The following is an 18,610-nucleotide window of genomic DNA, read 5'->3' as shown; positions in this document are numbered from 1 at the left end:
CAGATTATTTTTAAACACCTGAACCAGACTGCCACAAAACCACTTTTACTTTGGCAAGGGAAAATGCGCCTCAGGTCCACAGGAAATGTGTTGGCCGAGCTGCCCCCCACCCCCCAATGCCCCTATACGCTATTTAACCAAGAACAGCACAACAGTGAAGTACAAAAAGCTTTCGTCCAGCCTGTGGTAAAGTCACAAACAAGGTGAGGCTGCCAATGCCCTCAGCCTGGACACACAACTCAGGAACAGCACAACGTTATATCATTTTCATACAGCCACTCCAGTAGCTTTGCTAAATTGTGTGGGACTAAACTAAATGGACTGGGCTGAACTTTTGTAGGCTGAATGGGTGGGGCTACACTGCTGTAGGCTGAAAAGGAGGAGCTAAATTACCTTAGGCTAAATGGGTGGAGCTAAACTATGATAGGCTAAATGGGACTGGCTAAACTTTTGTAGGCTGAATGGGTGGGGCAAGACTGCTTTATGCTGAATGGGAGGGGCTAAACTGCTCTATGCTGGATATGCAATGCTAAACTACTGTAGGTTGAACGTGTGGGGCTCAAAAAATTTTACAGGCTGAATGAGCAGCATAAGACTGCTGTCTACAGAATAAGTGGGGCTAAATTGCTGCAAGTTAAATAGACGGGGCTAAACAATTGAAGGCTGAATGGGGGCTAAACTGCTGGATAGGTGGGGCTGAACTACTGTAGGCTGAGTCAGCATGGCTGAACAACTACAGGCCGAATGTATAGGGCTAAACTAATATAGGCTGAATGGGTGGGGCTACAGTACTACAGGCTGAATGGGTGGGGCTGTACTACTATAGGCTAAATAGGTGGCCATATGTAAACACATTCATGGTTCAGACATCACAAGCATGAGTAATTCAAAATGAGCTGCTTTGCAGCTTAGTTTACATATCTGAACCTAAATTTTGTTAAACTTAAAACGTACTCATTTATTTAAAAAAAAAAGCAAAGGAAATTCAGTTTTCCATCATACGGGCCCTTTAATTCTTGGAGTTTAATAAGCTAAGATTAAACAGAGCCCATTTCCAACTTTAAATGTGACTTTTTCTGAGCCTTTTCTTTCCCACAGAACTTGAATATTCAGAGTTAACCTGAAGCTGCAGGATTAGAACCAGAGAAAAAACTCATCCTGCACATTCACAGCCCAAAGCGCTCAGCCTGGAGAGTCAACACGGCCAGCCAAAACTCTACAGGGCATGAGAAATAAACATGGAAAACTAAAAATATTCTGATTTATTTGCTCTTGTTGTGGCTTCCTCATGGCGGGCAGGATGTGATCAGCACGAGGGTGAAGATCACCACTTCCTGTCCGATCCGAGTGACTCTTGAGCATTTTGTCCGCAGGCGTCGAGCTGAAACATGTTCCTGGAAGTGTAGTGCACTGGAAAATCATTTCAAGCCTTTAAATATAAATGGCACCCACCTCTGTTGGGAGCAAATCCCATCGATCTACTCTGCATAGCCTGGACGAGCAATCATCCATTTCTGAAGAGTCAATCAACACATTTTGAGCGCATCAGACAGAGATGCAAGGTCTGATTATTTGCTGCTGAGTTTTCAGCCTCAGAGCAGCTCCGCGCTTTAAGCAGAGAGACTGTAGAAGGTTTTGTATTGATTAGAGAGCTTTCTGTCTCCTCCAGATCTACACTGCTCACAGACCGGGTGGGGAAATTCACTGAGCCTCCTTAACAGCCTAATGGCTTAATGGCTGCTTCAGTTTAGCACTAGCAGGAACCTGAACACTAACCATAAAGTACAGGCCATATCATGGAAAACTGCATGTTTATTATTATTTCTGGAAATAATAGAGTTTGTTATAGTATGTAACATGTTTCAATGTGTATCATTCACTTCCTAATCCATACATTTCAAGTAAGCAGCACATTTTGAATTCAGTGAATGAAGCACAATAGCACAGACAGAGGTTTGGGCACTCCTGGTCAAATTGTTGGGTCTATCATTGCATATAAAAGAGATTTGAGCGTTTTTGGGACAAAACAACACAACTGTTTTAAGAGGACCTCAAGAGTCACTTAATTACTTAAAATCACACTGAAAATACACAATCTGCAATGCTAAATTAAAAGGAAACACAGGGCAGCTCATTATAAACAGATTAAATGATTATGGAAAGAATCTTTATTTAAACCCACGTAGGATTTAAGCTCTTTACAAAAGCACCTCAGTTCAATCTGCAGCTCTTTCAGTAATGTGGTTTTATATGGGAAAGGAGGAGGAGAAGGAAAAGGAATGAGTTTTCTTCTCCTCCGCTGTCACATCACTGTCAGCCTGCCCTGCCTCCGCCGGCCTCGAGCACGCTTCACCTGTCAGCCAAAACGCTGCCGATCCGGATGCTATCGCAAATCCGGATAGACTGGAGACGCACCCGCCACCCAAATATCAAATTGTTGTCAGAGCGGAGAAATGCGCAGTTTAACAGCCCGTCTTCACCACAAAGGAAAAAAAGAAGCAGGCGCTGGTCCTGCATCAGGAACGCAGTGACTGTTATGAATCACCTTCTGAGTCACTGACATTTTACACCGCAGACAACAGCCAGGGGTGGAAATCGCTATGGCATTTAATGGCAGAATAAAGCTGTCAGAATTATCATAATTCTCAGAAGGTAATAAAATACAGTAAATAATTTCCTAGTTTCAGATACAGTCCACAATGCCTCAGGGTGAAAGAAGAGAAGAATAGAGAATTGAGAAAAGAGAAGAATAACAGAGAAAAGAGAACAGAAGAGGAGAAAGGAGAATTGAGGAGAAGTGAAGAAGAAAGAAAGCAAAAAGAGAAAACAGTAGGAGACAAGAAGAATAGAGAAAAGAGGTGAAGAGGAAAGCGGACAAGAAAAATGAAAAAAAGAGAAGAAAACAAAGGAAAAAACTGCTTGAAGAACAGAAGAAAGGAAGAATGGACAAAAGAGAGGAGAGAAGAAAAGAAGAATGGAGAACAGAGAGGGAGAGAAGAAGAAAAGAGAAGAGAGGAATTGAGAAAAGGGCAGAGAAGAAGAAAGGAGAAAGCAGAAGAAAAGGAGACATAAAAAAAGAAAATAAACGGAGAAAAGGTGAGACGAGAAGAGGACAAGAAAAAGGAATAGAAAAAATCTCAAAGGAAGAAAGGAGAAAAGAGGATAAGTGGAGAGAATAAAAGAAGAAGAGAAGTGGAGAGAAGATAAAGAATCAAGAAAAGAGTAGAAAATCAAGACGAAAAGAGAAGAGAACATTCGATAACAAGGAAAAAGACAAGAACAAAATACAGACATAAAAAAAAGTTTAAAAGCAGTGGAGAAAGAAGAAAAAAGAAAAGAGAAGAATAGAATTAAAGAAGAGAAGTAGGAGAAGATCAGAGCAGAGAAGAGAAATTATGACTCTATACGAAATTATTCAGTGCATCATGAATCTCAAATTTGATCCTGATTCAATACGACTTGATTCCATTACTTTGGTGCAATCCAGAACAATCGGCTCTAGTAAATGCAGCCATTTGAATCACCCCTTTTACACCACTAGTAAAGAAAGTGGCATTTTTGCCTCCATTACTGGAGAAAGGAGAAGAGAATAAAGCTGTGTGGAATAAGCTGTGTGGTTAGACTTTCTGTCCAGCTTGTTTATTAAAGCTCTGCTTTATAGTACACAGTCTAGCTTCTCCTGAGAGGACACACATGGCTTTAAGAATCAATCTGTGCTCAGATTTACTTCAGGAGCACCACAGACAGGGGTGAGTACAGCTCCTGGCCCAATATGAGTTCCATAGTGCCATATGCATTTCAGACCTCATTATGATTCGATTCAATTATGATTCTTTAGGAAACTATTCAATATGATTCAATGAATCAAATCTCAAATTTCACAGTGATTCGACTGACCAAGATTTAAATACAGCAGTGTGACTGGAGGAACTACATACACAGCAGAGGAACAGCTTTTTTTTTGGATGTTACTGAATATTACTGAAGTTGACTGTAATTGAATTGAACACACCAAAATAATTCAATCTACAGCTCTAGATTGAAGTTTGGGGCAGTTGTGGGCTGGAGGTTAGGGATCTGGCCCTGTGACCGGAAGGTTGCCGGTTCAATCCCCATCGCCGACAGTCCATGACTGAGGTGTCCTTGAGCAAAGACACCTAACCCCCAATTGCTCCCCGGGCGCCGTGGATAGGGCTGCCCACCGCTCCGGGCAAGTGTGCTCACTGCCCCCTAGTGTGTGTGTTCACTAGTGTGTATGTGGTGTTTCACTTGGGTTAAATGGATGGGTTAAATGCAGAGATGGAATTTCCCCGGTTGTGGGATCAAAAACAGTATCACTTAATCTTAATCTTAATCTTAGAGTGAACTCCACAACGCCTCAGAGAAACTCCACTGTGCTCAAAAAGAATCACTTCTACATCTAGACCAGGCAGAAGATCCCACTGATGACAGAACTGTAGCTTTAAAGACACAAGCACGTTCACACAGAGGTTTGACAGCTGCATTCCGAGCTCACTAAAATGAATGAATGAACGAACGAATGAATGAATGGTGTTCTGTGGAGGTTTGGCAAACTTTATGGAATGCTAGCAAAAATGAAATTCAGGCTAATGAGAACTGGGATTCCAAAATCTTCCCCTCCCTCTCTTCTTCTGCCTGCTTTCTTTTTCATCATACTCTCTCTCTCCACCTTCTCCCTCATCATCTCTTATCTTTCTCTGGCCTCTTTCTTTTTCATCACTCTCTCCTTTCACCTCTCACTTACTTCCCCTTCCCTTCGTTCTCTCTTTCATTTTCATCGCTGCCTTTCTTTACCCCTTTATCTCTCTCTCTCTCTTTTTGTTTTTCCTCTCTCACTCCCCCTTTCTCTGTCCCTTTTCCCTCCTCACTCCCTATTTTCATTCCTTACTCTTCTTTCTCTCACATACATCCCCTTTTTTCCTCTCGGTCCTCTAACTCTCTCTCCTCCTCTAACTCGTTTCTCTCTCCCTCACTCATCCATTCTGTCGCTCTCTCCTTTAATCTCTCTCTTCTCTTACTCTCCTCTGACCTATCACTTCGTCTCTCTATCTCTTACCATTTCCCTTGTCTCTGTCTCTCATACAGTATATTTTAAGTGTTTCCTGTATAAACAGGATGCCCATTAAATCAGTTGTGTAGAACAGCAGCAGTAGAGCTTTATTAGTGGAGGAAAAAAGTCAGTCTTTATTTAACTCTCTATCAGTCGACGCTCTTTGATAAGAGCGCTGTGGACACACACACACACTCACACACACCAGCCCGGGGGATTTATTAACAGTGTTTCACACACTCACACACACACACACACACACACAGAGTGAGTGGTGGTGGTTTACAGTTTGATGTTCAGATGCTGTGAGTTGTGAGGCTTTAGGGCTACAGCAAACACGTCAGTACAGAAAACTGAGGGAATGAAGACATGCTGCTAATTTTCTCTGACATGTAAATGAACATACATCAGCACACACCCCAGTCCATACAGTCTGTATATAAAAACTATGCAAAAAAGATACACAGAACTGGCAGATGTGTGTAAAAGCTCTGGATTTTATGACATCACTTTTATAAGTAATTAACAAGTAACAAGCTGTTTAGTACACATGTTTAAACTTTACATACTAAACAACACCACTTTAACGCCATGGAAATATAGAATGCAGTTCAGTTTTTGACCAGTAAGGTAGATTTTAAGGACATCCAAATATTTCAGCCATTACTGAAGCAAACATTCCACTTTGTTTGGAGTCTTGGGTCAGCTCATTTGCTTTAGCCTGACAGTTGTTGATACTGTGAGAACAGGCTTCAGTTCTCACATACATCTTAAGATTCCCACAGTGAAGAGTGCTATAGCACGGATTCAGAATGTCTGCATTTCAGAAAAGCAAGCCAAAAGTCTGTAATGAATCTAATTATATTAAGTTAAATATTGTCTCCATTTAGTTATTACAGTTCATTCATAAATTTAGGAATCAAAATGATAGAATCACATGTAAAACATTGATTTTGTGCTTTATGAATGAATTGTGTTCATGAATTTGTGGTTTTAAAAAGTGAGCTGCTTTCTTTGTTTTTGATACTCTAGCACTCACTGACCTTCATTAGAACAGTAGAACGCCAGATCAAGGAAGAACCGTTAGAGCAATAAAAAAAGAATACTTTAAGAATACTTTAGTACTTGTATGTAATAATTTGTCCCATAAATATTGTATATGCACTTACTTTATTGGAACACTTGTACATCTACTCATTCACGCAATTACATTTATGGCATTTTGGCTGACGCTCTTATGCAGAGCGACTTACAATTTGGTCATTTTACACAGGTAGGCCAAGGTGGTGTTAGGAGTCTTGCCCAAGGACTCTTATTGGTATAGTGTAGGGTACTTATCCAGGTGGGGGATTGAACCCCAGTCTGTGGTGCAGAAGGCAGAGGTGTTACCCACTACACTATACCCATACATTACTTAATCAGCCAATTGTCAGGCAGTGGTGCAGTGCATAAAGTCATGCAGATACAGGCCAGTAGCTTCAGGTAATGTTCACATCAACCATCAAAATGGGGGGGGAAATGTGATAGTGATTTTGACCATGGCATAAACGTTGGTTCCAGATGGGCAGGTTTGAGTATTTCTGTAACTGCTGATCTCCTGAGATTTTCACAACAGTCTCGAGAGTTCAATCAGACTAGTGCAATAAAGAAAAGACATCCAGTGAACGGAAGTTCTGCAAATGGAACAACCTTGTTTATGAGAGAGGTCAAAGGAGAATGGTCAGACTTGTCCGAGCTGACAAAGACTTCAGTAACTCAGATAATCACTCTATAGAACTGTCTTGAGCAGAAAAGCATCTCGAAATGCACAACACACCAAATCTTGGGGTGTATGGGCTACAATGGCAGAAGACCATGTCAGGTTCCACTTCTATCAGCCAACCTCATCGAAACTGGACAGTTGAATACTGCAAAAACATAACCAGGTCTGATGAATCTCGCTTTCTGCTGATGTATGTAGGGTCAGAATTTGATGCCAAAAGCATGAATTCATTAACTAAAAATGCCTTGTGTCAACAGTCCAGGCTGGTGGAGGTGGTGTAATGGTGTAAAAGTGGCACACTTTGGGCTTGTTAATACCTATTAATCATTGCTTGAATACCACAGCCTATTTTTTACATCGTAGCTGTGCATTGCTTCATGGTCATAATTTACCCATCTTCTAATGGCTACCTCCAGGATGATAATTCACAAAGTGTGTAAAAAAAAAGCCACATATGTATTATACATATGTATGCATCTACATGTAATAATGTCCCATATCATTGCAGACAAGTACAAGTATCTTTTCCACGTTTTGCTTGGAATAAAATCTCAAATTAATCTTAAAGAAATTTTTGCCTTCTCTTGCCAACTTACTTTTTTTTTTGGCTAGCACAGATATGTAGTATATATACAAACATCATTAAGATATGAGCGTATCTATACATAATGATAATTGTCTAAGCCTGATCCTGAACCTGATCTTAACTTTAAATGAATGAAATGGTTTTGCTCTTTCAGTTTTAAGAAATTAATCACTGGGCTTTTGTAAAAACACTTCATTTTCCCAGGTGATTTTGTAGGTTAGTCTTGTTTTTCTCTGCTTTTACTATGGTCAGGACACACATAATTGTCTCGTCTCCATTCCACACTATTCTTCTCCGCATGCACTTATCTAATCTTTCACAGTAGCTATGGCAACATTGTTGAACCTTTGCGAGCAGCATCGGTGACAATAAAAGCTTCACTCTGCAAATTCTCTCTCCACAGCAAACCTATTGTGTCTGATGGACACTTCACATTTCTCACAGAGGGTCTGGACCCAGTCATGGCAACGTCCTGCGCGCAAATGAATGTGACCCAGGGGCACATGCTGAAAGAATCGAGCTGCTGTATGATTAATATGGACTGGAGGTTAGTATTATATTGGATTGCAGACTGAAGGTTAGGGTACTGTATTGGACTGCAGCTCAGCGTGGATTTGCTTCAAGGTAAGATGCTCAGGGTCTAAGTACTGAAGTGGCATCCTGTTTTCCTTTCCTACCTTACCTTTCCAATTTCTTATTAATCTAAAATCTGCTGTAACTGCTCCATGGCCAGTAAAGTCAGTCGCAAAATTGGCATAAAACTATATAGTTAAAGACCCTATCCACTCATTTTCACCGGCCCTTTAAAACATGACCTTATGGTGATGCAGCTTTGTTGTGACACTAGCACTTGACATATTTTTCACACTTTGAATGACAAAAAAAAGTTTTAGGTAAAAATTATTAGGTAAAGGGGAATTCCAGCATTTTTTTTCCAGATTTCAGTACAACTCAATGGTTATGATGTAAAAAAAAAGGAATTCAGAGTGGTTTGACTGACAAGGCTCTGTTCTAGCGAAACATACAGAGTCAGCTCTGTTCGAAAACAGATGAAATGATGTATACACTCACGCTTAATGTCAGAGACACTGTTTCATGATAGTTTGAGAAGGTTTTGACCTACAACATAATTTTAAAAAACTATTAATGGTAGAGAGGTACGTGCAAGGCACTGCTAGGCCATATAGTTCGCAAAGAAAACTATTTTTATACGTGTATAGAAGACATGGTTCCTATCACCACCACTGTAAAGAACTCTCTAGAATTAATCATTTCACATCAAACCACTCTGAATGCCTTTGTTCACTTCTCAGCAGTGGATGTCTTAAAGAATAGGGTAATCTTTATAATTGGCTTCATAGCAGAGTGGTTAACTCCTTACACTACATGTAAGAGATCATGTTATGGGAGACACAAGTGCTCTAATTTAGATGCAGCTCCAAGCACTACATCACTCTTGCTCTGCACATGTAATGCAATATGACTTATTCTGTCATCACAGCCCTTTGTCTTGTGTTTCTTGCAGAAACACAAATTGCGATAACAATAAAAATATGACTAATCACGCAGGTATTTGCTTGAATGCAATTTAACGACCAATTAAGCATCTTCCCTTGTGGTTCCATTGGATACCTACAAAGTGTACCTCTACAGTCAAATGCAAAAGTTTGAGCACCCCTTGTAAGAAGACGTTTCTCGGTATATGACAGATGGCGGTGGCTACTCAATTTTCATATCGTCTTTTCTGCAGAAATGAGCAGAAAACACTTACAACATTTACATTAGCTGCTATTCTGTTTTCCCTAACAATCTGTTTTGATGTCTTAAATGAAGTAAATGCAGTGTGCTTTATTACTAGCTTGGAAATTTAACATCGCTGCAAAAATTATCTTTTTAAAAATTAACTTAAAAATGTCATGAAATGTCCACTTGAGGTAGGAGAGTACATTTTGGCTTGATTTTCGGGACAGAGAGCACAAGTAAACATATCTTTGAGTTCCTCCACACTATAGAAACATCTTTTCCACAAATTATAAGTGTTATTTGGGGTTCTCTCTATAGCTTGTTTATGGAAGGTAAAAGGCATTGGAATCTTTACTGATGCTGGAGTTCCTGTCTGTAAAAATGACCAACATGCTGCATTCAGAAAGGACTAAAATCACTGAGAAGTGAAATATGTTAACACATCCTCTACAAAGAACACACTTCTGCACATTCAATGCACAGCTGCTGTTTACTTGTTCAATTTGATATATTTGGGGAAATGAAATCAAATGAACATGGGCTGTGCAGAAGTTATGGCATAATTTTTACATCTTGTCTTTTTTCAATATGTTCAATTCAGAAAGAAAATAAAAAATGGGCACTAAAAAGTGCCAAAAATCCCATATTTTGGTGTCTTCTCTGTAGAGGACGTGTTAACCAGTAGTGTTCTTTTGAATATGACTGTATGGCCAATGAGTGCAACTCCGTGTACAATGCCCTAGTCATGCCAAGCCAAGCGTTGCAAACATATGCACTAACATTTCCAAGAGCGCAAACAAAAAAAATGCCCATGTCCCTCATCAAAGTCAAAGGCTTTTATTTTAAATGATCTTACATCTCTTGGACGTTTGAAAGTGTCAGTGACAAAGCAGTGTCTTTGAACTGGCAGTCAGCTGTGCATCTGTCAACACTAAAGCAGACCGAAGTGCTGGATGTGTTTGATAGCACAGGCTTGGCAGACGCTGCATCCCAAACACAGCCAGACGTGAATGAACAGAGAAAGGTGCTGTCACAAAACAATGAGCCAGTGACCAGCAAACATCCTAAAATTAAAGTGACAGTTAGGGAAAAAAAAAAAATCTAATTTACATAACTTCCCCTTAAACCTTAATGTAGCTGATCAGCCAGGACATGTTTTACTTTTGCACTGGAGCTACAAAGCTAAAGTAGCTATGACAAGTCCTAGACGGTTTACCTGCATAGCGCTAACTGCATACCTAAATCATCACCACTTCCCTCCACATACAACTGTGGAGTTGTTCAATAAACTGTAATAGGCTGGATTATATGGTTTCTGACACTGTGTGTCAAACTATAAAGATGGATTAAAGTAAGTCACATCTTATCTATATGTTGTCCATGTCTTTAGATAATATGTTCTGCTGTTGTGGAACAAGGAGGTGGTATAAAACCAACATCAATAATATAACATGAATGATTTGTGCTAGCACACAGCACTGTGTAAAACACCGTCCTTCACTAATTTAATTACCAGTAAAAATGGCCATCTTCATGTTTCAGCATCAGGAAAAAAGCAAAAATAACATTTTCAATGTCTAGAATGTCCACTCTTGACCTTCATTACAGCTTCTGATATTTTCAGGAGACACACTTTCAGTTTCTCAAAGAAATCTGCAGCCACACCCCCAAAGTTCAGTCTTAGAAAATGGTTTTGCACTTTCTGCGTCTCACCATCCCCATAATCCCAAACACATTCAGTAATGTTGAGGTCTGGAGTTGTCATTCCAAAGTTCTGAGCAGCTTCTTTGTTTAACGTATTTCCTTTTCTCAGTGAGGGCTTCTTTACAGCTAGAATTCCTTTCAGACTCATAGCATGGAGTTGTTTTCTTACACGGAAAGGATGGACAGAAACACCTGTGGATATTTTCAGATCTGAAGCAGCCTGATGTTATCCTCTCTCTCAAAAATTAAAGTGCTGTTTATCTGAAGGAGACACTTTTGGTGGTCTACCAGGTCTTTCAGGTGATTGTTGAGAGGTCTTATTTTCTTAGTAGCATTTAATCACTTTTTGAGAAAAATCTACTTAAAGCTTGTTTTGAATGGAAATGAAATGAATGAAGAGTGTTTTCTGATTTGCACAGCACTGTAAGTAACATTATACCATAGACTGCCCAAAATCATCCAAAGGCATTTCTCTTCTTGTCCCAAGCACGTCCACATTCTGCATAGAAACTGTGCTGTAATTCTGTAATTTCATCCAGCCTCACTGCCTAAGGGAAACTCAACAGCTCATCTTAGAATTCAGCCCTTTTCAGCCTTTGTCCTCTGGGACCTCCACAACTGCAAGGCAACGGAGAATGACTCCGCTAAAGACGACCCAAAATAATATAACCATCTGGACAGGGGTCACTTTTCTACATTATTTCTCTGCACATGTGCTTTATAGGGAAGTCTGCAGGGTATGGCTGATTCTTTGAAAAACTCTTCTAAAAAGAGTTCAAATAAATAACATGGCATGTTCAATACACCGTAGTGTTATATTTCAGCTACTCTCTGAAGTTTCAGTATTCCACAGTGTTAAATTTCAATATCCAGTAGTGTTAAAGAATCTATCATGGGGAGGGGAAAGAACTTGCCACACTTTTTGAAATAAAAGTTTGATTTAACATGTAAGCACTGTTTCAAAATGTATGTCAATTCTCTCCCCATACAGTCCATACACAGTAACTAAACTCCATAAAAAGTCTGTTTTTGAACTTATTGTGTTTGTGATGTCACAAACATCAACACGTTTACATATATCCACCTATTCAGCCCACAGCAGTTTAGCTTTAGCCATTTCCATTGAACTTTTTTGTTGTTTTTTGCAAGGCACACTACATGATGATCAGAACAGAGCTCATTCACACATCAATCTTAAAGGCACAGTAATAAAAATGGCCTGATTAATTCCAAGGAATAAAGAGAGGTTGGAATACTGCCGTGTAAAAATGAATGACTTTTGTACACACAACAAAAACTATGGAAAAAAAATACAAGAAAAATCAACAACTCATTCTGATCTACAGTGCAGAAATGTGTATAGTATGTATATATAATGACGCCTCTGATGAATCCCCAAAAGCAACTATTAGATTTTTGTTATCATTTTCATACTTTTTATTCTCCATAAATTGTGGATTTTCTATTGTTCTATGACAAAAACATCATATGGTTTGATCAATTTGAATATTTCTTCCATGTTATGATCAAGCATCTGGACAAGCAGCTGAACATTTCAGATATGAACATTAACGGGATAAAATATCTTTAAAAAGCATTAATACATATTGAAATCATTTCACCAGGTATGTGTTATGTGAGCATTTCTTTATACCACCAAAACAGCTTCATTTTAATTGGCCCACATTCCACATTCTTCTTGTTTTTCAATTTTTCTCCCTGATGTCCATTTATAACATTTCTGTGGTTTCATGTACCAAAAAGTCCTAATTCATATGACTATGAGACTATTTTCCATCCTTTTTTATCTCTAAGCATCATCAACATACTAATGCCTCAGACATCAGACAGCATATTGATAACCATTTCATGTAATAACTTTCTTTGAGGGAGATCTTAGAGCTATTTTTGATATTGTGCCTTTAAGACCTACAGTCATGTGAAAAAATGTATACACCCCATTAAATAGTCAGCTCTTTATTAAGAAATGTTCACCTATCAACGTCCAAAAGAAAGTGATTTAATTGCAATTAAACAACAAAAATTTATGTTGTTTTACTCATGAAACAAAAGATATGAACAAAAATGCGTAAAAAGTTAGGACACCCTACCCTCTAATAACTAGTGTTGCAGGGTCCAGTTCCGCTCCAGCTTTAATTTTTTTACAGATGGTTTCACATGTTCCTCAAGCACCTTCTGATACACAGTAGAATTCATGGTGGATTCTATGATGGGAAGCTGGCCAGGTCCGGCTGCAGCAAAGCATCCCCAAACCATGACACTTCCACATCCATGCTTGACAGTTGGTATGAGGTTCTTTTCTTGGAATGCTGTATTTGGTTTACGCCAAACATGTCTTCTGTTCTGGTGTCCAAATAATTCAATTTTAGACTCATCTGTCCAAAGAACATCATTCCAGAAGTCATGGTCTTTGTCTGCGTTCTCTCTGGCAAGCTTCAGTCTGGCCTTAATGTTTTTCTTAGAGAGCAAAGGTTTCCTCCTTGCACACCTCCCATGAAAATTAAACTTGTGTAGTCTCTTTCTGATAGTTGAGTCATGCACTTTCACATCGACAGTAGCAAGAGCCTGCTGTAGGGCCTGTGATGAAATTTTAGGATTTTTCATGACTTCTTTTAGCATCTTACGGTCTGCTCTGGGGGTGAACTTGCTTTGACGGCCAGACCTGGGCATGGTCGCAGTTGTTTTGTATGTCCTCCATTTGTAAACAACCCAGGCAGGGAACTGAACCCCAGTCTACAGTGCAGAAGGCAGAGGTGTTACCTACTACACTATACCAACCACTACCAACTTTTACAAAAGAAGCTAATTTTACGTGGTTATTGAAACTTTTAATACTTGAAATGGTATTGTTACTATTGGGTTTTATATTGCAGTGTATTGTAAATAGGGGAATTTCACTTTTTTTTATTTCCACAAAACTCAGTGGTTGAGATGTAAACAAAGTCATTCAGAGTGGTTTGATGTGAAATGGTTCTTTGTACAGACTCTGAATTCTTCACAGTAGTGCTGATGGGAACCGGGCGTTGCAAATTCTACAACACAAATATAGCCATTTTATTTACTGTCCAAAACACCAGTGAACCTACACGTGTCTTCTGAGTTTTTGTATGTAATGCTGATGATGGTAAAATAGTGATGAATGAATAAATATATTTTCAGGCGGTATTATTTTTTTCTCACAACGCCCTGCATGTATCCCTCCACCATGAACGGACATATTCACAGAATATATTTTAGGCTCGAAACCTTCTCAAAACTGTTGCCTCAGACATCAGGCAGCATTTTGCAAACTTATGCAATAACTTTCTGTATAGGAGCCTTCAGAGGTGGACGCCTGGTTCTTATCCCCACCACTGTAAACAATTCTGACTCTCGTAAGTTTCTCTAGAGTAGGCCATTTCATATTAAACCATTTTGAATGACTTTGTTTACATCTTAAATATTTAATTATACAAAAATTTGGAAAATTCAGTGGAATTTATCTCTAAATTGGACACATTGCTGCTGAGGCATTTAACTGACCAATAGAATGGGATGCTCTGGAGGGCCGTACACAGGCCTAAGTTCACCGTGCCCAATGCTTGGGCTTGAGGTGTATAAAGCCCCCTAGCATTGGGCTTTGTGCAGACTTTTGTTAAAAGTCAGAGAAATTCCTTTTTAAAATTACTCCCATCCCTACAAACATCTTAAACATATATTATGCGTTACATTGAAGAGAACTGGGATACTTTACAGAGTCTAGACAGAACTGTATATCCTGCTGACGTATGTTCGTTCACAAGTGTGCGTTGTGTGCATGCATAAAATAAAAGATGCTGCAATCTGCTGTAAACTCAAACACATCCTCCAGAGAGTGAAATTCTTACAGGTAAAGTTATTGTTCATGTTCAGAGCCATAAACAACTGCATTTGCTGGCTGTTTAAAGAGTCACTTCCCATTTTTCGGCCAGCTGCCCCAGCACACTGCAGGAAAACAAACACATTAAATCTGACCAGCCCCGCACACGCGTGTGGGTGAGAATGTTCTCTCTCCGCGCAAGGTTGATGCCATTATGCCTAATGACCTGACAAGTCCTATTGTGTTAAATGAGATTGGATATGTCAGCGGCTAACAGCAGCGTGCTGACACAAAGCTGCTTCCATGCTGCACAAGCCACAATGCAAGAAAAAACCCCAAAAAAGTTAATTGTGGTAATGGTGTGGAAAGTAACAACATTTTAAACATAAAAGAGTTCTACACTGCAAAGTTACATACTTGCAAGATAAATTATTTACAATTTAGCCAAAATACTCAACATACCATGTAATATATATAATATATACATATAACATTTTAAGCATTTAATTATACAGAAATCTAAAAATTGGGTGGAAATTTGCTTTTCGTGTCACTCGTTGTCGACACAGGTATACAAAAACACAACTTGTATAATCCCCATAGAAAAGCACTGGCCAATACAATTGGATGCTATAAAGGAAGTGCGCATGAGCCTAAGGTCACTATGCCCAATACCAAGTGTGGGCTAAACAGGCACAAAGCCCTCCCCCAACTCTGGGCTGTGGATCAGTGGAACTGCGTTCTCTGGAGTGATAGAGCTCCTTCCAATACCTTTGGGATGAGTTGGAGTGATCCAGATCACAGATCTGAGAAACACAAATCACAAGATGTGTTCAACATCTAGTGTAAAGCCTTCACTGAAAAGTAGAGGCTGATACTGCAGGAAAACACCTTTGATTTCAGAAGAAAAAAATGGAGGAACAAGTGTCTACAAACTTTTGGACATCTAAAATAACTGGTGATTTATATTTGCTTGCATTTAACCTGACCATCGTATCCTACTGCATAATTCTTGAATTTATTTTCTTATTGGCAGATAATTTACATTTCAAGGATTATTGACAAACAGGAAATTATCTGACAATAAGAAAATATCACCAGATAAAATGACTTGAATATTCTTACACCAGTCTGATAATGAGAAGTATCAACTATACACGACTGGCCACAATAACAATGCTTCCACTTGCCAAGACATCAGTTCTTGCACTCTATAGAGAGCCAATAGAGGAGGAAGGTTATCTGACCCATAACAATATTAAAACCCCATTTGTTGCAATATGGAATCATTGTATTGAAAAGGTGCTTTGAAAAAAAAAATACAACCGTTTCTCCATTAAGACAAAGCAAGCAAAGAACCAGAGGCATTTTGATAGTTCTTGGAATTCTCACGGTTCTACATAACCACTGAAGAACTGCCTTATTTTTAGAGAACGCCTCTTTTTTTAAAGGGTGCAGCCACATTAAACCATACAGTGTTTATGAGGACTTTACTACTTTAATACTACTTTTAGAAGTCTAACACACTGTAATTGTGGCAGGGGTCACATTCAAAAATAACCCAAAACCATCTCATGCTCACACGCTTATATCTACAGTAATACTACAGGAATTTCTGGAGTATTTTGAAAAAAATAAAACCAAGGTAAATTTGGTACTATAGAGTATAAATATATAGAGAGGTGAAGACAGCAGATTTTTATTAGAAGTGAGATATTACACAGCATTAATCATAAAGAAATCTGATATGTAGTCATATATGCACATAAAGCAGGTCAGGTATATATTTTAACGTTTATAAACATGTGTTATTAGATATTAGATATATAGATATAAATATTAGACATATATGCATAATACATGCATATATCCATGATGATACATACATCCTACAGTTATAACTGCTATCTGTTTAAATATTTCAATATGTCAGGGAATGCTATTTTCATTTATTTAATATTTGAATTGCCTAGCTTACAGTTTTCAGGTTTTAGAGTAAATTTATGTAGCTATTATATTCATTTTCTCTTAATTAGAATGTGGGCGAAACAAAGAAGATGCATATATTCTATAACACAAAGCTAGTATATATGAGTACTATAAGGCTGTTGTCAGATCAAAACCTCGTATCTCCAAAATGGTAACTTTACAGGAGAAGGAAAAAACAAACATGTAAGTCAATGGAACCAGAATTTTTGCCAAGTCATTTTGGGTCATTTCTTTTGGTCCGTTCATCGTGAAATTTACAAACAATGTAAAGGACTGTAGGTATTTTCAAATGATGTGAAAAACTGAAAAAATGGTCAAAAATGGAGATTCAAGGTTTGTCCTACAGCAGTGATATATATGAACATTTTCTATCACATATTGTTAAATATATGTGTTTTACATATCGCTGCTGTCGGAAGAAAACCTTGTATCTCCAAAATAGTAACTTTACAGGAGAAGGAAAAAACATACTTTACTTTCAATGTAAGTCAATGGAACCAGAATGTTTTCCATGTCATTTTGGGTCATTTCTTTTAGGCCATTCATCATCAAATTTACAAACAATGTAAAGAGTAACAGATACTTTCAAATTATGTCAAAAACTGAAAAATGCCAAAAATGGAGATACAAGGTTTTCTTCCGACAGCAACGATGTGTTTGTATATGCTGATGGCTGAGCTATAAGTCTCATATTTGAACATTTCAAATAAGCTGGCATATACGTCACACAGAAGACTAACATAAGTTAAATATAAGAGAAATCCATATATGCAAATATATATCATTTGTTTGAAATGCATAGCCACATAGCAAATTTCTTATAATATTACTTATAGATAATTTTGTTAATTATGCTGATTATTAATCAAATTCCTCTGCACACGTACAAAGGCAGACATTTGAAGTTCAGTGAAGCACTTCAGCACAATTAGACCAGCAAATCAATCACAGTCCAGCCAACGTAAAGTTATTCTAAGCATTATTCAAGGCTGAATCAGTCTGTCAGGCTGTATGACATAAACTCTGCGATAGCGCCACCCTGTGGTGGATTAAATCACGACCAAACAAACTTGCCCTGGACGGTGGGTCACTCACACCGTGTACGGGCTGCATTCTGGACAACAAAACTGACTTGGAAAAGATTCTAAAAGCCTTTAACATCGCCATAGTGGACCGTCGCCTCATTTTGTGAATGAACTGCGCATGCGCGCCCCCCAAAAAATGAAACACCACAACTGCAGGTACCTTCAGAAACGCACCCCACGCGCAGGACGCGGCGGAAAAGTGATTTCTCTCCCCAAAACTTGGCCCGGAGGCTGAGCAGCACGCGCAGCTCCCAGGCCTTTATGAAAAAGTGTCGATTTCAGGAAGCAAAACGTTTCAGCGGCTCGCGGGTCCACTTCAGTCCAGCCAGAGCGGAGTCGCACGAGACGAAACGCGAAACCCGCAGCGGATCAAAGACATGAAACGGCGCGAGACAAAGGGAGGAATGAAAAGGGGTCCCTTACCGGAGAAAGTGTGCGAGTATTCCTGTTCATCAGGAGAGAGAGAGAGCGAGACAGAGAGAGGGACAGAGATAGAGAGAGTAAAATCCCACTGAGCGCGTGCGATCCCACTGAGAGCGCGAGAGGAGTGAGTGAGTGCGCGTGAGTGTGGACGCAGATGTGGAGGAAGAGCTTCAGAGAGAGAGAGAGAGAGAGAGAGAGAGAGAGAGAGAGAGAGAGAGAGAGACGCACGCACACACGGGAAGAAGAGAGAGAGAAGGATAAAAGAGACGGAATAAAGGAGGAGGGGAAAGAGAAGCGTGAGAAGGAGGAGAAAGAGTGAGAGAAGAGAGAGAGAGAGAGGAACGAGTGAAAGAAAAATGGAAAAAGGTGGAAAGACAATGAGAGAAAT

At 39.1% G+C, this 18,610-nt stretch overlaps 1 protein-coding gene across 2 annotated transcripts in view; it reads right to left on the bottom strand.

Annotated features, from left to right (window-relative positions):
- Positions 1-18,382, bottom strand: part of sema5a (sema domain, seven thrombospondin repeats (type 1 and type 1-like), transmembrane domain (TM) and short cytoplasmic domain, (semaphorin) 5A) — a 246,127-nt gene extending 227,745 nt beyond the window's left edge. The window contains exon 1 of one of the 2 annotated variants that reach the window (XM_017696239.2): positions 18,223-18,382. The gene's annotated coding sequence lies outside the window, so the exon portion shown is untranslated. The remainder of the gene's footprint in view (positions 1-18,222) is intronic. The other variant, XM_017696238.2, reaches the window with a different exon arrangement.
- Between the last annotated feature and the right edge of the window lie 228 nt (positions 18,383-18,610).

Source organism: Pygocentrus nattereri, chromosome 24 (assembly GCF_015220715.1).
Source record: "Pygocentrus nattereri isolate fPygNat1 chromosome 24, fPygNat1.pri, whole genome shotgun sequence".
Lineage (NCBI taxonomy): Eukaryota > Metazoa > Chordata > Actinopteri > Characiformes > Serrasalmidae > Pygocentrus > Pygocentrus nattereri.
Note: the sequence above shows the minus strand (reverse complement) of the source record. Positions and strands in the feature narration are given on the sequence as shown.